Raw genomic sequence first — 25,332 nt, 5'->3', positions numbered from 1 at the left:
TACCCGGGCTCTTTGGTGGGGCTAATGACGGACTCTGGGAGGGCTCACACCAAGGAGTACTTCCCAGAACTTCTGCTGCCAGTGTCCTTGTCTCCATGGTGAAACACAGCTACGCCCCACCTCTGCAGGAGACCCTCCAAAACTAGCAAGTAGGTCTGGTTCAGTCTCCCCTGGGGTCACTGCTCCTTACCCTGTGTCCCGATGCACACACTACTTTGTGTGTGCCCTCCAAGAGTGGAGTCTCTGTTTTCTCCAGTCCTGTCAAAGTCCTGCAATCAAATCCCACTAGACTTCAAAGTCTGAGTCTCTAGGAATTCCTCCTCCTGTTGCCGGAACCCCCAGGTTCAGAAGTCTGAAATGGGGCTCAGAACCCTCACTCCAGTGAGTGGACTTCTGTGGTATAAGTGTTCTCCAGTTTGTGAGTCCCCCCAAGTCTTTTTTTTTTTTTTTTTTGATTTTTTTTCCCATGTAGGCCATTACAGAGTATTGAGTAGAGTTCCCTGTGCAGGTTCTTATTAGTTACCTATTTTACATATAGTGAGTATATGTATGTATAGTGTATAGTGTGTGTATATGTCAATCTCCCAATTTATCCCTCCCCTCCTTATCCCCTGGTAACCATAAGTTTGTGTTCTACATCCGTGACTCTACTTCTGTTTTGTAAATAAGTTCATTTGTACCTTTCTTTCTTTAGATTCTACATATAAGTGACATCACATGATATTTGTCTTTCTGTGTCTGAGTTATTTCACTCAATATGCCAATCTCTAGGTCCATCCATTTTGCTGCAAATGGCATTATTCTGTTCTTTTTTTTTTTCCTTTTTTTTTTGTGTGTTTTTTTTTTTGCTCCCTTGGTTTCTGAAGCACTGGCTACTCCAGCCCACTTATCTTGGCAAGGCTCCCTAAATTTCAATTTATCCAGGACCCCAGATTCCCACTTTGTGGAAAGGATGCTAGAGAGAGACAGAAATATTTTATATGGATAAACATTCTAATAATTAACAAAATTCTCTTAGAACAATACTAGTTCTGACATTAATAGCTTTGCTGGAAGACTGCCTTACCTGACTTGCCAAAATGTGCTAGTGCCACTGTCATTATGCCATTCATTAGTCAGCCTCCTTTGTGATGCATGTGTACTCCAAATATTAATCATGAATCCAGAAAGGAAACAACCTTTCTAAGGAGATAACACAATATGCAACTAGTGGTACATAGAAATAAACATTAGAAGCTAAAGCCTGAAAATTCTAGTAAGGAAATAAATGGTTCATATTTGCTCTTTTACTTAGTAAATTTTTAGAAGTATCACTGGAATATTAATTAAGTGATAGTCTATTAATCTAAGGTGATAGAAGATATATTGCATTAACAAACAACTAAAATTAAAAAAAAAGAAGTTAGTAGATTTTATATTAGAATTTGTACAGTAGATTTTTATACTTCTAATATGTTGGCAAACATTTTTCTATTTTGGATAAATTATAAATGGATTTATTTACATTTTGGAAATATTATGCACATTTTTGGGTACAGTCAACACACACACTCAAACACATGCATACATGCACACACATATGCATATACAGAAAAGCTCAATTTTCTGACCACCAGATACCAGGGTTTCATAAATTTGAATTTAAAAACCCTTAACCAGAGTTGACATCCATTTAGCAAAAAGTATTTTAAATTCAGATTTTATATTTCCATGGTCCATTTACAATAATATACTATAAATTTCTGAAGAAAACTGTGAACATATCTGCTTATGTTGCACATTGTCTAATCTCTTTCTAAATAAAATGGAGACAACTGTCTCTCCTGTCTGGTAATGTCAAAGTGCAAGCAAATTAAAGAGTCATTGGAAAGAGACTTGGAAAATATTAGTAGACTAGGATAGAGCACCTAGAGCATTCCGAAGTTGTAATTCCTGTAAAGAAAATATTTTGCCACGCTAATTCATCTGTGCTGAGAGGACTACTAGGAGTACTGAAAGACAAAAAAGAAGAGAGGTATTTCTTTCTTTTTGTTTTAAATTTTTATTTCTAATTCAGACACTTTATCACTTAAAAATAAACAGCTAATAAAGTACCAAACTGCAGCAGGTATGACTCTAAACAAGAAGGAATATAAAAACTAAACAGCAGAGCTGCAAATCAAAATAATTAAATGTAAGAAGTCATCCAGAGGGAATTTCCAGAAGCCCATAAAAAGGGGAAATCTGCTCACAACTAGAAAACGGAGGAAGGGTTATAAATAAGAACAGGCAAAAGCCAAACTATTGACTAAAAACCCAAATTTAAAAAGAAGAGGACACTTTATGATAGAAATACAGGACATTTGGCTAAAAGAATACTATTCCATTGAAAGAAAATTGTATTAGGTATGGTGTACATACATCAGCATCTTTGAGAATCTCTCTCCATCCTCTTGCTATCTTTCCAAGGCCACCAGACCCCTGCAGTGACCCCATGTTGTTTATGAGGCCAGGTCTTTCATCCCATCACCTTCTGTCTTTACCAAAGTGGATCTCGTCAATCCAACCAGAGTCAATGTGCCATCAGAGATGACTGGAAGAACTTCTCTTGTCCCTACACTTAACATTCATCTCTCTCCCCAGGAGGCTAAAGAAGAAGAGTTTTTTTCCTTCTTTCCAGAGCCTTCTTCTCCACAGCACAAGGGATCTGTGATCAGGGTCAGGATACTGGGAAGCCCACAGTTGTCAGAGGGGTCAGCTGAAATAGTACTATTTCAGCTTATTTGTGAGACACATGGCTGAGAGAATCTTCACCAGAATTCAGTGGTGTTGAATCTTTTTCCTGTTCACATAGTGCTGGAAAGACTCACATGTAACAAAGATGATTTCCTGCATTCAATGTACAAAACTTAATTTCTGAATAGAATATATTTCCGTGCATCCTATCCTGGTAGTCCTGCTAGTTACAAAGGAAGGAAATTGCCTGTCACTGGTCTCTTGGGACCAAATCACTTGCCTGTCTTTCCTCAACTCACTGTCCACAGAGCAGCCAAAGTTATCATTTTTCCCCTTTTTTTATTCTTATTTTTTCTTTTTTTTCATGAAATCTGCTTGTGGCACTCACTTGATTAAAACCTTCTTGAGTTAGTTCATTATTTTCTATACTATATAGTCCAGGCTTTCACCACCTGGTCTCTTTGAGAGATCTTTCCTGATTTCCCAGGAAAAATGTACTGCTTCCAGGATCGTTGTCTTCTTTCCTATACTATATACCATGTAGTTGTATAATGTCCTGCTTCCCTATCTGCTCTGTTTCTGCCATTCTACTCTGAATTCCTTTTATTCACTTTTTTTCTCTCATACTCAGCACTTAATGGAAACCAAGTGCTAAGTTATTAGTTGTTATTAGTGGAAGGAGTGAATGAGTCAGTGAGTAAAGGGAAAAACCTGTCCCTGACTGTAGCTTGGCTCTGCCTACAGCCTTTAGTTCCTTCCAATCTCTGGTTCCTCCTAGCATAACTGGATTGGAAAGAGCACCACTCTTAAACTTGGAGTATGTGGCCACAAACGCTAGTTCCATTCTATTTCTCGTGAATATTATATTTTGTCTTCTCAGGGCCTGTTTTCCAACCTACAATATGAATGATTTCCTAGAGAAAGGACAGCAACGAAGATGTAATGCAGCCAAAAATAAAATAAGGCAATGCTTTGTTCTGTGGCATTTGTCTGTGGCATTTCCTTCTTTACTTTGTAGAACTGTAGGATGACTTATTGTAGGGGAGAGAAACAGTAGAATGGGTCAAGTTGCATGAATTGAAATGAGCAATGTAAACAAGACAAATATAATCATGCATTAAACCTTTTCTTTCCTTTAATACCTATCTGTTGTTTCTTTTTTTTTTTTTTTTTTTTGCGGTAAATGGGCCTCTCACTGTTGTGGCCTCTCCCATCATGGAGCACAGGTTCTGGACGCGCAGGCTCAGCGACCATGGCTCATGGGCCCAGCCACTCCGTGGCACGTGGGATCTTCCCGGACCGGGGCACTAACCCGTGTCCCCTGCCTCGGCAGGGTAACTCTCAACCACTGCGCCATCAGGGAAGCCCTGTTGTTTCTTATATTTTTCTTTTTCTTTTGTACACATGTATCATTAATGATTCCCTAGTTTTAATGAGTAAACATTTCTAAATATGTCTGCCATTTCAGTAAACTTAATTAAATTTCTGCTGGAAGATTTAATAATATATTTTCTGAGTCATAGATGATATCAGATTTTTATTTTTCCTTCAAATACTGTCTTGAAAATATAGCAACATGAAATAGAATGTGGATATTTTACATGGATACGGAGTTACAAAAAGCATTCCAGGCAAGCAGAAAAAACATGGGCTCAGAAGCAGGATGGCACAGTGTGATTACAAGGCAACAAAGAACCCACAGGCAGGAATGGGATGAGCAAAAAGACGAGGGAAGGAGAAATAGAGGGATGAAGGCATTACAGAAGGAATAGATTACACTGAACAGTTTAGGCAGAGGGGTGACATAGTGAAAGGACCTGTACATTAAGTCTCATAACACGCAGATGTGATAGGTAAGCAAAGCAGCTCAGAGCTACGCCATTAACCTGGGCACATCCCGAGGACAACTTGGACTGAACTATGGAAGTGCCACGTAAAACAGTGACTGATGAGGGTGATTTGTCTGTTTTCAGAAATAAGAAATCTTGGTAACTATTTTAGCAAAGGTAGAAGAAGAGAGATAAATCAAATCAACTGTAAGTTTTCCAGCCTACTTAAACGAGAGTGGTAACGACATACATACAGACAAAGGCACTGGGTATAAATGGAGGTGCATCAAATACACACTTTTTAAAAAGATACTTGCATTCTCCATTTTCATTTGTGGCAGTTTTCATTCCTCTCTATCTTCCACGTAGGACAGCATTTATTATCTTTCATAAAAACAGCTATGCTAACATGTATTAATGTAGGAAGTATTCTAAGTGATTTACAAATTTTGATTTGATTTGTCCTTACAATACTCTATAAGATAGTTCTGAAATTATTATTACAAAATTTTACAGATTAGGAAGCTGAAGTACAGAGAAAAAACAAGGTCACAAAGCTTGTAAGTTCTGAGGACAGTTTTTGAACCCAAGTGGCTTCTGCTCTTATGTTCTGGTATCTATGGCTTCCTTCCTCCCAAATAGCCAGTTTAGGATAATCAGGTTGCATTTGCTCTACCTTTTTAAACTCTTACATCCTCCTTTTTTCTTAAAATTCAGATCCTCTTCATTTTCTACTCATCCTGTTACAGCAGCAGCCTTACAACTGACCTCTTATTATCTACACCCTTCCTAGTTTAATGAATCTTCTATTTGGGAAAACTAATCATGCTCCACTATCACACTGAAAAACTTTCAGTGGTGGGTTGGGGTGAAGGTGAGATAGGTGAAGGGGATTGAGGTACAAAACCCTAGCTGTGGGGATGCAATATACAGCATAATGAATGTGGTCAATAATGTTGTAATGAGTTTGTATGGGAACAGACGGTTACTAGACTTATCATGACGATCGTTTCATAATGTATGCAAATGTTAATTTAGTATGTAGTACACCTGACGCTAACATAATATTGTACATCAACTTTATTTTAATTAAAACAAAACTTTCAATCATATCTAATAACATTTGATATGAAGTCAAAATAAACATAGAAGGTAAGGCCATTTACAATCTGATGAGTGAATTTATATCTGACTTCATTTCTCCAAACTCCACTCAACAAATCTGCTCTCCAAACAGAGTCTCACTGACTCCCTGAGCTCTGCCTTATGTTTCATGTCTCTTGGCTTTTGCATACACTATTTCAACTGAACAGGAAATTTCCATGACTAACCAGAAAACCCCTGATCAGCTTTCACACTTGTAGATCATGCTGTGTTTTGGCCAACAACTGTCTGGGTCTGATTTCATTTTTGTTTTTAACATGCACTTGGATTCTTGGTTGCCATGCCATGCCTGTACAATTGAACGTACTTCCCCAATTCAGGAGTGAGAGGTTTATACAACCTTAGTGTCCTGGCTTCATGTTTTTGAGTCAAGCCAGAATAATCTTCTCACATCCCTCAGCTCTTTGTCATCTTTGAGGTTTCTCTCTTTGTACGTAAATGTATGACCCTTGCATAAACTCTTGAAAATCCCCCTGACCCCAGAGAGATTTATAATCCTCTGGTCTCTCCTCCCAAATCAAAATGTCCAAGGCTTCAATTTTCAGAGCTTTTTGTTTGCTATGTAACGATAAGTAGTATTTTGCTAAAAAGATGAACAAATCACAGCTACTGTGTGTATTAGAAATATGCTGTTTCCTCCAGTTTGAATATCTGCTTAATTCATCTAAAATGCAGAGCTCTTTGCAAAGGCCTCTGAGGAGGTAGGATGCTTTCCGTCATTTTGCTCTGTTGCAGCAGAGATGTTGTGCAGGGTAACTTTTGAAATTTTGTTGATGACAGAAAATCAACAGGTTTTAGATAAAGCACGCTCAAGAATCAGTGAAAGATTTATTTAAAAAGAAATAGAATTAGTGATAGAGAAAGTTCACATTGAATGAAATAATTTATGATAAGAATAAATTGAATAAAATGATGAACATAAATAAATCAAATTTGTTAGCCAAATTAAACATCATTTTTTCTCTTTTTTTGCCCCAGAACATCCCGTATGAGTTTTAATTTTTGTCTAATTATAAATTAGAACAAATTGACAAAGATTACTACTTTTATTTTTTTTTAATGTTTACAAGAGATGAAGATAAATGTGAAATAGCCACATCCAATCGTTTCCTTTGACATGTGGTGTGAGAAGATACAAGAGCCAGAAAATAAAACTGCATTCAAACTGCATTCAAAACTGAATCTCTGGAGGACACAGCTGAGGATGGAGTGTTAAAAGTTATCAAATTCTTTGAAACTACATAATTTACACAGTTTGGAACAGCAGGGAATTAAATTCTATATCACCTTAAGATAATAAGTATTATGGCATAATAATACAAATTATCATACATATTTGGCCTAAGGTCATTATCAGTCAACTTCATTTTGTAATTTACATTTTTCAGCCCATGGTTGGTCACCAAAAAGAGAAACCTACTCCAATTAATTGCAGTAAAAGAGTTTAGTAAAGATAGACCGACACCTGGAAAAGAGGAGCAGTCAGGCATAAGGTCAGAGGAAGGAAAGATGGACCAGGGACCTCCGTATCCGCTGAAGAGGACCGCCACCCCAGAGCTTACCTACTCACTCAGAATCTCCGCCTGCCAGTGCTGCTGCAGGGTTTCCTCAGCCTGCTCTACCAAGATGCTGGTCAACGCTAGTTTCAACCCAGCATGCATTTAGCTCAAGTATCTACCAGCATCTGACTAAATAGACTCTACCTTTCTTAATTCTGGAGGGCCAAGAAAAAGATAATGGCCTTGCTGGCTTAGAATTCAGGGTGCAATCGGTTAGTGCAGTGACCCTGAGTCAGAGGAGTTTTCTTAGGAAGAGGGTTGACACTAAAGTATATTAACCTATATATAAGCCACATAGCTATTGTTATTAAATAACCTTTTTATAAAAAATAATTATATAAGTTATGTTGTAATTTTGTCTATTGCAATTAATGGATATATGCTATCTACATGTACTTTAGAAATTGATTTGTAAGGTTATGGGCCCGTAAGGAGAGTTTTATTTATTTAAACATCTTTATCGTAGTATAATTGCTTTACAATGGTGTGTAAGTTTTTGATTTACAACAAAGTGAATCAGCTATACATATACATATATCCCCATAGATCCTCCCTCTTGAGCCTCTCTTCTACCCTCCCTATCCCACTTCTCTAGGTGGCCACAAAGCACCAAGCTGATCTCCCCGTGCTATGTGGCTGCTTCCCACTAGCTAGCTATTTTACATTTGGTGGTGTATATATGTCCATGCCACTCCCTCTTTGATTTCTTCAGTGATCCCTTCGTTATTAAGTACTGTATTGTTTAACCTCCGTGTATTTGTATTTTTTATGGATTTTTTCCTGTAATTGATATTTAGTCTCATAGCAATGTGGTCAGAAAAGAAACTTGATACGATTTGAATTTTCTTAAATTTATCAAGGCTTGATTTGTGACCAAAGATATGATCTGTCCTGGACAATGTTTCATGAGCACTTGAGAAGAAAGTGTATTCTGTTGTTTTTGGATGGAAGGTCCTATAAATATCAATTAAGTCCATGTTGTTTAATGTATCATTTAAAGCTTGTGTTTCCTTATTTATTTTCAGTTTAGATGATCTGTCTATTAGTGAAAGTGGGGTGTTAAAGTCCCCTACTTTGATTGTGTTACTGTCGATTTCCGCTTTTATGGCTGTTAGCATTTGCCTTATGTATTGAGGTTCTCCTATGTTGGGTGCATAAATATTTACAATTGTTATATCTTCTTCTTGGATTGATCCATTGATTATTATATAGTGTCCTTCTTTGTCTCTTCTAATAGTCTTTATTTTAAAGTCTATTTTGTCTGATATGAGAATTGCTACTCCAGCTTTCTTTTGGTTTCCATTTGCATGGAATATCTTTTTCCATCCCCTTACTTTCAGTCTGTATGTGTCCCTAGGTCTGAAGTGGGTCCTTGTAGACAGCATATATATGGGTCTTGTTTTTGTATCCATTCAGCCAGTCTATGTCTTTTGGTTGGAGCATTTAATCCATTTACATTTAAGGTTGTTATTGATATGTATGTTCCTATTACTATTTTCTTAATTGTTTTGGGTTTGTTATTGTAGCTCTTTTTCTTCTCTTGTGTTTCCTGCCTAGAGAAGTTCCTTTAGCACTTGTTGTAAAGCTGGTTTGTTGGTGCTGAATTCTCTTAGCTTTTACTTGTCTGTAAAGGTTTTAATTTCTCTGTCGAATCTGAATGAGATCCTTGCTGGGTAGAGTAATTTTTGTTGTAGGTTTTTCCCTTTCATCACTTTAAATATGTCCTGCCACTCCCTCCTAGCTTGAAGAGTTTCTGCTGAAAGATCAGCTGTTAACCTTATGGGGATTCCCTTGTATGTTATTTTTTGTTTTCCCTTGTTGCTTTTAATATTTTTTTCTTTGTATTTAAATTTTGATAGTTTGATTAATATGTGTCTTGGTGTGTTTCTCCTTGCATTTATCCTGTATGGGACTCTCTGTGCTTCCCACACTTGATTGACTATTTCCTTTCCCATATTAGGGAAGTTTTCATCTATAATCTCTTCAAATGTTTTCTCAGTCCCTTTCTTTTGCTCTTCTTCTTCTGGTACCCCTATAATTTGAATGTTGTTGCATTTAATGTTGTCCCAGAGGTCTCTGAGATTGTCCTCAATTCTTTTCATTCTTTTTTATTTATTCTGCTCTGCAGTAGTTATTTCCACTCTTTTATCTTCCAGGTCAATTATCCATTCTTCTGCCTCAGTTATTCTGCTATTGATTCCTTCTAGAGAATTTTTAATTTCATTTATTGGTTGTTCACCATGGTTTGTTTGCTCCTTAGTTCTTCTGGGTCCTTATTAAATGTTTCTTGTATTTTTCCATTCTATTTCCAAGATTTTGGATCATCCTTACCATCATTTCTTTGAATTCTTTTTCAGGTAGACTGCCTATTTCTTCTTCATTTGTTTGGTCTGGTGTGTTTTTACTTTGCTTTTTCATCTGCTTTGCATTTCTGTGTCTTCCCATTTTGCTTAACTTACTGTGTTTGGAGTCTCTTTTTTGCAGGCTGCAGGTTCATAATTCCTGTTGTTTTTGGTGTCTGTCCCCAGTGGCTAAGGTTGGTTCAGTGGGTTGTGTAGGTTTCCTAGTGGAGGGGACTGGTGCCTGTGTTCTGGTGGATGAGGCTGGATCTTGTCCTTCTGGTGGGCAAGACCACATCCGGTGGTGTGTTTTAGGGTGTCTGTGACCTTATTATGATTTTAGGCAGCCTGTCAGCTAATGGGTGAGGTTGTGTTCCTGTCTTGCTAGTTGTTTGGTATAGGGTGTCTAGCACTGTAACTTGCTGGTCATTGACTGGAGCTGGGTCTTAGCATTGAGATGGAGATCTCTGTGAGAGCTTTCACCATTTGATATTATGTGGAGGCGGGAGGTCTCTGGTGGACCAGTGTCCTGAACTTGGCTCTCCCACCTCAGAGGCACAGGCCTGACACCCAGCCAGAACAAAAGACCCTGTCAGCCACACAGCTCAGAAGAATAGGGAGAAAAAAAGGAAGAAAGAAAAACTTTTGGGAAGTCTGAGGTCTTCTGCCAGCATTCAGTAGGTGTTCTGTAGGAATTGTTCCACGTCTAGATGTATTTCTGATGTATTTGTGGGGAGGAAGTTGATCTCCACGTCTTACTCCTCTGCCATCTTGAAGGTCTCTCTCCCTGCTAGTGTTGGAGGATCTCCTGCAGAGGCGGGGTGTGGCTGTGGCTCACTCTGAGGACAAGGACACTGGCAGCAGAAGTTCTCAAGTTTTATTTTTAACGTCTGTCAATAAATGTTATAAATAAGATATAGAACACATACACTACTCATACGTACACCAAAATCTATCCATTTCCCTTAAAGACAATGAGCAGTCAATAGAAGATGGTAGATTGCCTTTCCATTTATGAGTATCAGAATTCTATTGATTGCAACCAACAGGTGAAAAGTAAACTGACACCTGGTTAGCGTTGTAGATTATAAATTGGTCATGTATCACAGAGGCACAGCTTGACCTTGGAAGAAGGGTTGAGATAAGGATGTGGAATAAAAGAAATATTATCTAGTGCTTTTATGAAATTAGTATTCTGAACATGTTAATCTTATTATTTGAACTATTCTTACGTTATTTTACACATTCTTATAACAAATAATATTAATATTTTAAGCCCAACTCTTCTGTACAAAAATACATTAGGTAGCTACAGAATTGGGAAAGGGTTTTATGATGTTTTACAGCCTTAATATCTATGTCTCGCAGCTTGGGTTGCCTGGGAAGTAGACTCTATAGGAGATGGTTGTTCAGGAGATTTATTAGGGGGTGATAGTAGGATCAACACGTTCCAAAGGCAAGTAGGACTAAACAAAGAGAAAAAAGTTGAGCTATTATGTGGTCTCACTGGAAGCCCCTGCCAAAAATATGGGAAATTCTGAAGCTGGAATAACACTTCAAAATCATACCCACTTGGGCTAGAGGACTGGGTCAATCTATCTATGATGACTTTGTACAAACATTAGAAAGGAAGGGGTGTTGACAAATAAAGACTTCAGTGAATGAGTGTTGACCTGGGGCTGAGACCTGACCTTGGCTGACGCAGCTCTGCCATACTTGTGGGAAGCTGAGAGCTGAGGCCTTTTTGTAGAGCACTTGCAGCAGCTGTAGAAGTCTGATTTTTATTCCTGAAGGGGGATCTGGGAAGCATACAATGACCACCATACTAATTCCTCCAAAATTATTAATGGCAACTGCTAAGGTCTCAAGTAATAAAAATCAATCCCAAAATTATAAACATATTTTAAGTTTCACCTTATTTGTAATTGTCAGTGATATACTTGTTACCCGTGTTATATAAATCTAGTAGTTCAATAATTTTGAATTTATATCCCAAATGGTTTATATTACATAAATTCATTAAAATAAATGCTCTAGGTCTCTTTTGTTTAATAGGACACTTGCAAAATATTATTAATTTTGAGGGACCACAATTTTCCTCCATCATAGCACTTATCTATTTACTCTTTGATAAATTCCCAGCAACAACAAATTTACATATGCTACAGGTACAACAAAATATCCAAGTTATAAATATGAAGCTGCATTTAAGCTAGCATCCATGCCTTGGTTAAGTTTTGCAGCTTTAAAAGTAGGCTTAGAATTTGTATTGGAATGATTTTATTTTTCCTTGCTAATCAAATGCCCTGATTTTAAAAGGTTTAATCACACATTCAAACAATGTGTATTTCTCAGAAAAGGAATTGCCTAGACATGGCAAAGTTGAACTGTGTCAACTAAGTACCAATGGTTGTTAAAATATCTTCATCATGTATATCACAAGTGGACTGTGATGTTAAGTTTATTATATTGATTAGCCCAGATTGTTGTTTACAGAAGTGAGTTTCTCCTAGGAGTGAGTTAGTGGAAGATACATAAATATTTTTAAGTCAAAGGCAGAGTGAGTTCGATTGTTACTGCAAGAGCCTTAAATGGGTTATTTTACATTCTCAGAGCATGCATCCGAAAGAAAACTGTTTTGGAAAACCAACGTGATTGTGTCAAGATGATGGACTAAATTGGCCATGGCAAGGTTTAGTCAGTGTTTTGGCTATTTTCATTATTGATTGCATAACAATGATTACATTAACTGTGCAGAGCTTCAGTTTGCTCACTAAGGTTGCTAAAACAACAGACTGACATTGGCAGAATTTCTTTTTGTGTGGCTTGCTTAAGTAGACCTTATTTCTCATTATTTTAGGACAATGTCAAAAACAAAAGCTAATTTTTCCCCATCTTAAATTCTAGATTAAATTCTATATTTTAACTTTTTATTTATTCATTCATTGCTTGGAAATTTAGAAAAACCCAGACACTGATATCTTATGATTGAGTGCATTGTTTTCCAAGAAAATAATGAGTAGCACAGTGGCATGTTTGTTTGTTTGTTTGCTTCTAAACAATACCAAACAGTATCCATATTAACAATTCACTAATTTTCAAAATACCCATCTTTTATTTATGTATCTCTTTTTTTTAAAGACAGTGCATGTTTAAGTCTTACATTAGGAGTAAGTCAACTTCAGGTAAAATGGTCGCTGCTATTGACGGCTTTATTTCAACCTGTGCAGAGTTCCAGCAGGAAAATTGTAACATTAATTGATCCATTAAAAGTCTTTGAAACGATGAAAGAAATCCAATTTGGTTAAAACTAAATAAGCTTAAAGTAGATCTGTGATATTTCTGCAGCACAGGAATTTTAAATTATTGCAAGAACAAAGGTAGGCAGGACTATTCTTAGAGTAGACCAAAGCCTGATTTCTCATGACATAAATCTGAGCTGCAATGTAAGTTCTCAATGGTCTGTTACTGCTTTTAGATGCACTTCACATCCTTCCTCTTGCTACAATAGGTCAGAACATAAATATGTCCTTTGGATTGCTGAGATTTTATTATCAAAAACTTAAAAATTCATTTAAGATATTTCATTCTGTCAAAATAAAACATATATGTTCTGTCAAAACTGTTATTTTTCCTTTGTTAGGTATTTTACTTAATTCAATAGCCAATGTGAAATAATTTTACAAAGTGAGCCAATTTCTTCAGGTACCTGTAAAAACATTTTGCAGTTAAATTCTCCTGGCAGGAACACTAAGCACTTCAAAGACAGATAGTCGTTGGGATGTGTTTTCTAAGGCTGAGGAAACTGGCTTGATTTGAAGAAAAAAAAAATTCCAGGTCAAATCATCCTTTCAAAGTTTTATGTTATAAAACTCTAGGGGGTCTGAATCAAGGATTACTCATTCTTGTGTGAACCTGATGATGCTTCTTGAGAAAAATCTTGTTTTTAAGCTTTTATAAAACTGTTTCTATGGAATCTAAGTGTTCCAATGAATGTTAATAAGAGTTTCTCAGAAAGAGTTCACTGGGCTTACAGGTAACTCCCCCAGCCAGGTATTTGGGGTCAAGGCCACCAATTCGGCTTTCCAACTCTTGTAATGCATGTCCAACTGTTTGTTTGGTCACCAAACACTTGTCCTGAAACAGAAACATGGGGTACTGAGGACATATCGCCCCTAAAGCTAGAGAATTACCTTGGCTCTAAATCATCATAACCCCAGTCATGGTCCTTAGTATCTATCCCCTCCTCACATATGCCAAGTTGTGTCTTTATATCCAGCTAGGTCTCTGAAAAGCCACATTCTTGAAATTAATTATCTCAGTCTTCAGCCTTATTATCATTCTTGATTTTATAGTTATTTTCTCAAGTTTTAGAGGACCTTTATAAAATTAAGATATTTGAAAATTACTCTTACATTTTAGGAAGTTTCATCCATGACAATTATAATGCTGAATGGCCCCGGTGTAGGGAACCAAATGGCAATGTTTTGCTAGAATTTAGCATGAAGAAACAATATATTTCTTCAAAAATTGCAGTACACTTTTTGTTCATTTATTTATCAAAGAAATATTGGCTGATTACTATGGGGGCCAGACACTGTGCTGGATGCTAGGTACTCAGTAGTGCTCCCAGAAAGCTCACTGTTAGCCAGCAAGACAGACCAAGGCTATGAAGGGCTGTGAGAGCACTGAGGTCTACTCTTTGGGAGACTTGGGAAGAGGTCTCCATAGGAAGAGGTGACATTTGACATGGTGCTCAATCATGAATAAACATTTGTAGGCAGAAGAACAGGAAAAGGTCTTAGGGGCAGAGATAAGTTTTGCAAAAGTGCAGGAGTGAAAGGTAAGCAGAAAAGGCATGTGAGGGTAAGAAAGAGAAATTTGGGAGTTGAGAATGGACAGCTCTCACTGTGTAGGTCATAAGAGACTTGAGATACTGAGCTAAAGAATATCACTTTCACTCTTGGACCAAGAAGACTTCACAGTGTTTTTAAAGCAGGCAAAGGACACTCAGTACTGGCTTCGCCGCAACCCATAGATTTTGATATGTTTTATTTTAATTTTCATATGTATTTAGGTATTTTTGATTTTTCCTTTGATTTCTTTGTTGACTCCATAGTTGTTCAGTAGCATGTGGTTTAGTCCCCACATATTTGTGATTTTTCCAGGTTTCTCCTTGCAGTTGACTTCTACTTCTATACCACTGTGATTTTAAAAGATATTATAATTTCAAACTTTGTAAATTTCTTGAGACTTGTTTTGTATCCCAACATATGGTCTATCCTTGAGAATATTCCATGGGCATTTGAGGAGAATGTGTATTCTGTTGCATTTGGATGGAACGTTCTGTACTGATCTATCAAATCCATCCAGTCTAATGTTTCATTTAAGGCCACTGTTGCCTTGTTTGCTTTCTGGATGTTCTATCCACAGATGTAAGTGGAGAGATGAATCTCCTACTATTATTGTGTTGTCATTTTCTTCCTTTAGGTCTGTTAATAATTGTTTTAGATATTTTGGTGCTCCTATGTTAGGTGCATATTTATTAATAAATGTTGTTTTCTTGATAGATTGTCCCTTTTATCATATAATGTCCATCTTTCTCTTGTTGCCTCTTTTGACTTGAAGTCTGTTTTGTCTGGCATGAGTATGGTTCCATGTGTTTTTGTGCGGCTGCCATTTGCTTGGAGTATCATTTTCCATCCCTTCACCTGGAGTCTATGTTTGCCTTTAGGGCTGAGGTGAGTCTCCTGAAGGCAGCATACAGTCAGTCTTGTGTTTTTAATCCATCCAGACACTCTGTATCTTTTGATTGGTGAATTCACTCCATTTATATTTAGGATGATTACTGATAGATGAGAACTTAGTACTGGCATTCAATCTTCTGTTTTCTTGTTGCTCTATATCTCCATTGTTTCTTATTCCTTGTGTTTCTGTCTACCATGTGGGTTGGTGTTTATTATGATGTTTTCTCAGTTGCTTTTTTATGTTTTGCATCTCTACTCTAGATTCATGTTTTGTGGTTACCATGAGGTTTGTATAAAAAAATCACATAGATAAAATGATCCATTTTCTGCTGATAGCATCTTATCTTCATTTGCCTGTATGGGCTCCCTACTTTTCCTCTTCCCTTTTTTATGTTTTTTTTTGTCTCAAATTACCTTTTTTTAATGTTGTAAGTTCATTATCAAATTGAAGTACTATAATTAATCTTACTGCTTTTCTCCTCTTCAATTTTTATCCTGTAATTAAATGTTTAACAATCTATCCTGATTAGAGTTGCAGTTTTCTCATTCTGAATGTCTATTTATCAGCTTACTCAAAGTTTTGTGCATTTTTGCCTTTCATTTCAGGTTGAAGAGCTCCTTTCAACATTTCCTGTAAAGCAGGTCTAGTGGTAATGCGCTCTTTCAGCTTTTGTTTGTCCTAGAAGGTCTTTATTTTCCCTTCATATCTGAAGGGTAACTTTGCTGGAGAGTATTCTTGGATGATAATTTTTGTCTTTCAATATTTTGAGAAGGTCATTCCATTCTCTCCTGGCCTGTAGGGTTTCTGCTGAGAAGTCTGCCGATTGTCTGATATGGGGGTCCTTTGTAGGTTACTGTCCTTTTTTTCCTGGCTGCTTTTAAAATTCTTTATCATAGACTTATGACAGCTTTAATACAGTGTGTCTTGAAAAAGATCTTTTTGTGTTGAGGTAATTAAGAGTTCTCTTAGCTTCATGTAGCTAGCTTGTATATCTAGCTCCTTCCTAGGTTTGGGAAGTTCTCAGCTATTATTTCTTTAAATAAATCTTTGCTTCCTTCTCTCTCTCTTTTTTCTTCTGGGATACCCATTACCCTAAGGTTGCCTTTCCTAATAGAGTTGGGTGGTTCTCAAATAATTTTTTTTCATTTTAACAAAGAACCTTGGTTCTCTTTCTGCTTCTCCTTGTATCATTTCTAGATTTCTATCTTTAAACTCATTAATTCTCTCTTCCATATGGTCTGCTCTATTGCCAATGTTTTCTAATGCATTCTTTGTCTTATTTTTTGAATTCTTCAGCTTCAGAATTTCTGTTTGGTTCTTTTTTAGAGTTTCACTCTCTTTGGTAGAGTATGCCTTCTGCTCATTAGTTTTATCCCTGAGCTCATTAAACTGTCTTTCTGAGCGTTCTTGTAACTCACTGAGTTTCTTCATGACAGCCATTTTGAATTCTCTATCAGATCACAATCTTCTGTGACTTTAATTTTGGCTTCTGGCAGAATTGTCATTTTCTTCTTGTGTTATCATGTTATCATGCTTTTTGTGTGATGCTTATTTAGCTGCTCCTCTTCTTGTACATCTGAAGTAGTGAACACCTATCTTTTAGGTAATGCTTTTTAAACTTTGATTTAAGCAGTTCAGCATGTTGGTAATGAGAGGCCTTTCTTTAGTGTATCAGTAGGTGGCACTGTAGCACACTTTTTCAGTTTCTCTTCCCTGCGCTTCCTCTGGTTTATTTGAGAAGCAGCACAGTCCACCCTCGTTCACCTCTGCCTGAGGTGTCTCTGGTGCCCTCATCATCAGTACTTGTGCCTCCAGGGTTCCTGGTGTCTTGCTTCTCCTGGTGACACTGCTGTCTCCAGCATCACCCCTGGGTGCACTGGAATAGCACGGGCCTCCACTGTGTTCAGGGTCTCCTTCTCCAGCACCACCACTGCAATGGGGGTTCAAAGTCATAGGCACCATCCCGGCGAAAGGGACCAGGGTCGTGGTCCTGCTGCTGCTGTCCAGGTCCCCATGGCCATGGGTGCTGGGACCCAGAGGCCAGAGTCACGTGTGCCTCTTCCCTTCTGATAGCAAGTCTTTGGGGTTTGGGGATCCGGTGCTGCGGCCAGAAGGCCAGGATCGAGGCCCAGCGGGCACCACCTCTTCTACGTTCCAGTCCACTCACCTTCAGATGCACAGATGTGTGGCCTCCTCAGCATCATGGTGTGTTGGGCAGAGTTATTTCCATTCTACTGGTTGTAGATGGAAAAGGAGAGACGAGGGGAGTGTCTTCTGTCACTGTGAAGCTAACCTCTGTTTTTAAGATGTTTTAAAATAAAGTGGGCAATGTCCTGATTACTTTAATAATTTTATTTCATTACTGAATTGGTCTCATTTAGGACAACCTAAGTGGAGATTTGACACTTTTTAAAAATTATTTCTCCTCATTCCCAAAGTATTTATGAGGCTGAAATCTAACAGGGAAGATATGGCTTTGGTGACAGGATCTTGTATATATTTAAAGTAACAGGATCAAACATTAGCTTCCTAAAGCCACGTGATTTAGCAATACAGCCCTAAACACACATGATGTCACCTCACAATTGATTTGAACTGGAAAGATTGAGTTTATGGTTTTTAAAATCATATTTGCCTTCCTCTTGTCTGTTCATTATTTAACTCTTATATGAAGAATTTAGTGTTGTTTTTCCAGATTGGCAATATGGAAGCTCTGAAATGCCAGATCCACAATGATGTCTGTGTTTGATGAGCAGTAATTTACTAGAAACTCATTTAATACTGCTCAGACCACACAGGACAGCAGGTATATTGACTGCTTTGTATCAAGTCTCACAATAATTAGGCTTTCTAACACACAAATGAGTTAACTGAAGAAACCGTAATAGCAACTACATATTGGAAAGGGAAATTCCTATTTTCTTTCCATTAAGGTCAAAATAGACCAAGAATCAATGCACATATAATGTTATTCTATACATCAAAATGTTCACTAGATATAAATTGGAAATATTAGTTCTATTGTTTATTTTCCTGTTACTCGAGGCAAAGAGAAAACTGTATGCTGTCAGATTTTCAAAACCAAAATAACTTCTGATTATGATATGTTTAAAATGCCATGGACACATTTTAATCTGAACAAATTAGACTTCTACATCACTTAATAGTAATTTAAATTTTAACTGATTTTTAAAATTGGTTAGATATTAGGGGTCCAATCACATATTCCTCTTACCTTCTGTCTTTATTAAACACTAGTGGAATCTCAATAGAAAAAAAGACATCCAAGTATAGGCTCTATTGCAGTGCTAGGTTTCCAGACAAAGCCAGAAAACATTATCGGAGATCACAGCCATATCTCTGACCTCCCATCTTTAATTCATGATAACCAGACTCAGTGCATTCTACTTACCTTCAAGTTGAAGGTAGAAAAGCTGGAAAATAGTGTCTCACCCCCAAATTCATCTCATCCCTGCCATGCAGCCTGCCTGGGAATATAACTTGCCCAGAAAATCCTCCTGCCTGGAGACTAGGGGCACAAGGGCAGTTGTATGTGAAGACTGTCATGTCCAAGAGAAAAAACAAAGACGGATGGGTGCATGCATGACGTGTGTAAGCATTGACCTGTACCATGCAGAATGAAAGCTAATTCATGCCAATGAATGCCAGATTCTGATCAATTTTACCTGCCAAAATGGAGGAAAAAGCATCAGTATGGACAATGAAGTGAAAGCTGTGGAAAGAGTATTCCTTATGCTGCCCACCAACTTGTAAAGAGAGAAGTATCTTAGGCTATGAGCTGAAACTGGAGAAGGAGATTGAAGCAAGATGGTACCCCTGCCTCATCCCAGTTTGCTTTCTGACTCCATTGGAATAAGCATACTAAAGATACAAAAATATTTGGACACAATGAATAAGAAGATATTCATTTAATTTCTGCAAATAGAGTTAGGGATATAATACTTAACTGTGTTCATTATTTCACAGATTCTACTATATAATTTTATTGTTATGTGTTTAAACATCTCCTTTTTTATAAACCTGTGAAACCTGGACATAACATGGAAATTACATTCAGCTTCGATAAAAGCACTCCCTCTATATCGGTGCGCTGCTCCCTGGCATCCTGCAAGGTCGCTTTGCAGAGCGGGAGCTAGCGTGACAAGACACTAGCTCGGGGGCACGCCTTGGTATCAGCAGCGACAGGGTGTACGTCCCACGAGAAACTGCGGCCGCAACAGCTGCGAGAGCTGCGAAGGCGACGGCTGAAGGATCAAGAGCTGAGCCACCGGGTGAACCGCTGCTGCCCAGGCGGAGGGCGTGGCCTATGAAGCAATTCTGGAATAAGTTTTTGCAGGACGGGGCCCCCTGGAAGAACATGATCTATAAGACGTACCGACACAGCATCTTTGCTTGTACTCATGTACTGGCCCCTGTCTGGATTATTCATTATTATCTCAAATATCATGTGAATACAAAACCATATGCCATCGTTGAAAGAAAGCCAAGAATATTTTTAGGTGATACAATTCTGGAAACTGGGGAAGTAATCCCACCAAGGAAAGAATTTCCTGATCAACATCATTGAAGATTACTTTTAAAATTTCAAAGGTGTTTGAGCCCAAGTTTGTTGCTACATTACCAAACGTACTGATATATTTTTTGGAAAAGTAACTTAATAAAGTTTACTCAGATAAAAAAAAAAAAAGTGCCTCCTCTTTTCCTGTGATCCCAACCTCACTTCACATAGAAAGTTCAAGGCTGAATTCATAGCTAGTACATTAGTTGTGAAGGCAATCCTGTTAAGACTAGGTTCTTTCTCTTGAACATGAAAGACCTTTAGAATTTTATTAAAGTTTTCTAATTCAAGTAGTATTACAGAAAATTCAATTAAATTAAACCTTTTTTAAATGATAAACTGGTACTGGTAAACAAAGTGATCACTTATCTTCTTACCAAAAAATATTTGGACGTGAATCTTCCTATACAAGATGTTTTAAATGAGAAACATAATAGAAAATTATCTTATTTAAGGGAAATATTTGAGTAAAAACTGATGAGAGGAGAAACTGAAGTCTTCATAGATCTATTGTATACCAGTGAGAAGCAATAGTTTCAACACTTCAAAATAACCTTCTAAAAATTGTCTATCTAATTGTTCAAATTATCCATCCCATAAATACACACACACAAAGTAGAAGAGACCGTCTATCATACAAGGAAGTTTCTGGTGAAGTTGGAGAGGGGACTGAAATTTGATTACCATATGAAGACCATAATAAGAGACTGTCTATATCATAGTTTTTTTTTTTTTTTTTTTTTTCAAATTGAAAACATCTTGTTTCTTAGAGATGAAAATCAACTGGGTAAGGGTTGGACTAAATGATTCTAAAACATGGAGACTCAAGTGAGGATAACAAATACATAGAAACTCAGGGAGGGAAAGGATCCCCGTTCTTTCCTTTATCTCCAAATTTAGAAAAAAAAGTTACCGGTCAATTCTCTACATAATTTTATTGGGGTCAGGTTTCTATAACAATGAGCTTGCTTTGTTTTGTTTTGCTTTTTTAAAAAAAATAATGAAGAGCTGCTACCACAAATAAAGAGGCCAGAAGGAAAGGACTCATCTTTATATAAAGTGGTAAAGGAATGTGAAGGTTTTTTCACACTTGAAACCATTCCTGAATAGGATTGGTGTTTTTCTATCCTTACTGAAGATTAGGTTATGGTTAGATTATGCTTACTACTGGCTGGATTATGCTTACTACTACTCTAGTAGTTTGAGTGTCTAACATTCTGAATGTCCATCCATATGTTATAATGTTAGCAGAGGTGCAACTAGTGGCAACTTAATGAAATTGGGTGTATAACAAAAAAATTTGTGTTCTATCTTGCTTTTTAAAATATTTTTGTAAATGAAAGAAAGAAACATATATCTGAAAAAAACTGTGAAATGTTACAAAAATAAACAAGAAAATTCTTGCCTTTAGTCACTCATATTGATTAAAACAATGTAATATTGATGATTTAAAGCTAAATAAAAAATATACATTTTAAATAAAGCAATGTAGAATAACTGAAAGAGCATTGCTTTAGGGTCAAGAACAATGGGTGCTTTTTCCAATGTAAAATTCTAGGTAGTTGTTCATGCTTTAGGTCTCAGTTTCCTCATCCCTAAATTAGTTCTGTATAGAAAAATAAGCTCTAATTTTTATTCAAGCCCTAAAATGATGTGACTGGCATGATGTCTTCTCTCTTTATTCATTTTCTGTAGGCTTGGGCTCAAGCTGTTGCTGTATTTTTAGAAGATTTAATACCACAGACTAATGGCTTTCAATCCTGTTGATCTCAGAACTTTCTTATGCTGTTAAAAGTTATTGAGGACCCCAAAGAGCTTTTGTTTCTGCGGATTACATTACATCACATTCAGGCTTAGGCGATCAGTGATGCAGTGTCGATTTTCAATTGCTACCCTGGCTCTACTTCAAGCCTCTCTTCTCATCAATACTAGAGGGACTTAACTGGGTCTTCAGGGAAAAAGAGTTAATTTCCTTATTATTATCTTTAGATTAAGCATTGCTATTCAGCAATTGCTGTTCTCCTGCTTTTTTTCCAGAGTTTACAACTTTTTTCTATGTTATTCTCTAGGCAGGTCTTTGTTACCTTCTCAGAATGGATCAATAAGATATAATTTCTTCTGTCTCTCTTACATAACTCATCTTTACTCCCTCCTGTGGAAAGAGGCTGCAAATTTTTGTTCTGGCAACTTGAAAATAATAAGAATGTTGGTTTTAAATGAGTTTTCTTTTTAAGTTACAGAAATTGTAAATTATAAAAATTACAGTTTCACAATTACAAAGCAGTGGCAAGACCTTAGCCTGATTATTTTTAAACCATCATGGTTATTCTATCATCTTCAAATTTTAGATTTAAAAACGTTTTTCAGCCTTGTAGGAAATTTGAACGCACTGTTTCCTGGAACAGTCAAATTTTATCCTGGAAGTTATTGCTTCTTCATGATTTGTCTGCCTGAAAGTGTAGCAAATTATTTAAAGTGTAGTCCTTGGTCAAAGATTCATAGACACTTCTTGGTGGCTATTGAATCAGAATCCCCTCCTCCCAGAATTCACCTAGCCCCCCCCGATTTTTGAAATTTCATCTTCTTTGAAGTGCAGGATATACCTGTACTGTAGTTCTTCCTTTCACTCGTGGTTGCTATGGAAACAAACCTTGATTGTATCCAATGGAGATTAGAAAATATAGACTGTCATCATGGCTACATTAAAATAATCAATTCCCATTCTACAGAGTGCACACTAGTGAATATAATATGGTGTGAAATAATTTCTCTGTGGTGACAGCATAGTTTGCAACTATATATATCAAGGAAGGCTGAGTCCTTCTCAAGAGCAACTTTATATCACAAAAACTAATCATGAACAGATGGCTATTGTTCTGCTCTAGAATGGTAACAGTTACATACATATGTGATATTTTTAATAATTGCACATAATAAAAAAGAAAAGAAAAACATAATTGCAAACTTTTTGTTAGTGCTAGTTTTGAAATGACATAGGCAAAAGCTAAGTCAATTTATGAAGACTGGTGTGTCTAATTCCCTTCTACCTCACAAATTTTGATAAGGGCATTACTGTTTTCAATGAATACTGAGAATCAATATTTTTTCTCCTTCACTTTATTATTTGGTTCTCCTAAATTCTATAATTGATATTCAAATTTACCAGGTAGGAAATTTAGTCTCGCAGTAAATGTTTGCATACTGGTAGTGATAATTTGAAGCCTGCTTGAAATAAACTTGGGAAAGACAAAGGCATTCAAATTATTTACATCTACAAAAAGTACAGAGGGGAGAATATCATACAATGATATAAAATCCACAGGCAATTTCATGAACAGGATATTTTTCAAAGAAAATGTTCATGACTAATTTTCAGGCACTATGTTAGTTTATCAAATGTTAATGAAAATTCAGGTTATCATGTATATCATGTACATTGAAGACATATTCATAACATGAAAGAGTGAAATTCTTAGTGAAAATGTTAATATTACATTTTACAATCTGAATTCTTTTATTTTTGATATATATGAAACTCTTAAAATTATAGAACATAATTCATTTATGAATGCTTTTCTTTCCATTTTTCCTTAAGAAGATAAAGATATACTTGTTTGGGTTGTCTGATTTTTTTTTTTTTTTTTTTTTTGATATCAAGCTGCATGAGCTGTTTGTATATTTTGGAGATTAATCCTTTGTTGCTTCATTTGCAAATATTTTCTCCCATTCTGAGGGTTGTCTTTTTGTCTTGTTCATGGTTTCCTTTGCTGTGCAAAATATTTTAAGTTTAATTAGGTCCCATTTGCTTATTTTTGTTTTTATTTTCACTACTCAAGGAGATGGATCATAAAAGATCTTGCTGTAATTTATGTCAAAGAGTGTTTTTCCTATGTTTTCCTCTAAGAGTTTTATAGTGTCTGGTCTTATATTTAGGTATTTAATCCATTTTGAGACCTAAATAGACATTTCTCCAAAGAAGACATACAGATGGCCAAGAGGCACATGAAAAGCTGCTCAGCATCACTTATTATTAGAGAAATGCAAATCAAAACTACAATGAGGTATCACCTCACACCGATCAGAATGGCCATCATCGAAAGCTCTACAAACAATAAACGCTGGAGAAGGTGTGGAGAAAAGGGAACCCTCTTGCACTGTTGGTGGGGATGTAAATTGATACAGTCACTGTGAGGAACAGGAATGAGGTTCCTTAAAAACTAAAAATAGAACTACCATATGACCCAGCAATCCCACTACTGGGCATATACCCTGAGAAAACCATAATTCAAAAAGTCACATGCAGCCCAATGTTCATTGAAGCACTATTTACAATAGCCAGGACACAGAAACAAACTAAATGTCCATCAAGAGATGAATGGATAAAGAAGATGTGGTACATATATATAATGGAATAATACTCAGCCTTAGAAATATATGAAATTGGGTTATTTGTAGAGGTGTGGTTGGACCTAGAGTCTGTCATACAGGGTGAAGTAAGTCAGAAAGAGAAAAACAAATACCATATATTAAAGTATATACGTGGAATCTACAAAAGTGGTACAGATGAACCTATTTGCTGGGCAGGAATAGAAATGCAGACATAGAGAATGTATGTGTGGACATGGGGCAGGGCAAGGGGAGGGTGGGACAGATTGGGAGATTAGGTTTGACATAAATACACTACCGTGTATAAAATAGATAGCTAGTGGGAACCTGCTGTATACAACAGGGAGCTCAACTCGGTGCTCTGTGATGACCTGGATGGGTGGGACTGGGGGGGAATGGAGGTCCAAGAGGGACGGGATATATGTATATATATAGCTGCTTCACTTCATTGTACAGCAGAGACTAACACAACACTGTAAAGCAATTATACTCCAATAAAAAAGAAAGATATACCTGAAAAGATTATACAATACTGAAAGAGACAGACTTCATTTTAAAAACAACTATTTAATAAAATCAAAAACACTTCTGTGAAAAATTGGATTACAAAGGTGATTATTAGTGCACTGCACCAAAAGTAAATATTTTATATCTTATTATGTTATAAAATCAAAATTCATATTGAAATTTTAAGTATTTACTTGCAAAATACCAAAATATAGGTCAAATGCTTGCTTATATCAGGGGGGAAATTCATCTGATCTTCAATTTTGCTTTGGTCTCAATTTATGAATCTACATCTCTTTCCTATATGTGTCAACAGAAAGAAAGCATTAATGATTAGTTCTAAAATATGCCAGAGTCAGAACCCACTGAGGAAGGGGAGCCCGTGTACCCCAGGCACCACTTGACTGCCCACTCAGGGAAGCCTGAGTGTCCAGGACATCCAGACCCCACTCTCCTTAGGTGATGCTTCCGCCATATCTGCTCCGTCTTCTTTCTTCTCTCCTGCT

General features: G+C 36.7%; 1 protein-coding gene and 1 pseudogene across 2 annotated transcripts in view; one reads left to right on the top strand and one right to left on the bottom strand.

Moving 5' to 3' along the window:
* The window catches only part of EYS (eyes shut homolog), a 1,666,475-nt gene that overhangs the window by 755,894 nt on the left and 885,249 nt on the right, over positions 1–25,332 (bottom strand). The window lies entirely within an intron of this gene.
* On the top strand, positions 17,368–20,001 carry LOC137205106 (NADH dehydrogenase [ubiquinone] 1 beta subcomplex subunit 6 pseudogene; annotated as a pseudogene).

The sequence above is a fragment of the Pseudorca crassidens genome, chromosome 13 (assembly GCF_039906515.1).
Source record: "Pseudorca crassidens isolate mPseCra1 chromosome 13, mPseCra1.hap1, whole genome shotgun sequence".
Lineage (NCBI taxonomy): Eukaryota > Metazoa > Chordata > Mammalia > Artiodactyla > Delphinidae > Pseudorca > Pseudorca crassidens.
The sequence above is the reverse complement of the archived record's forward strand: the minus strand, read 5'-3'. Positions and strand labels throughout refer to the sequence as shown.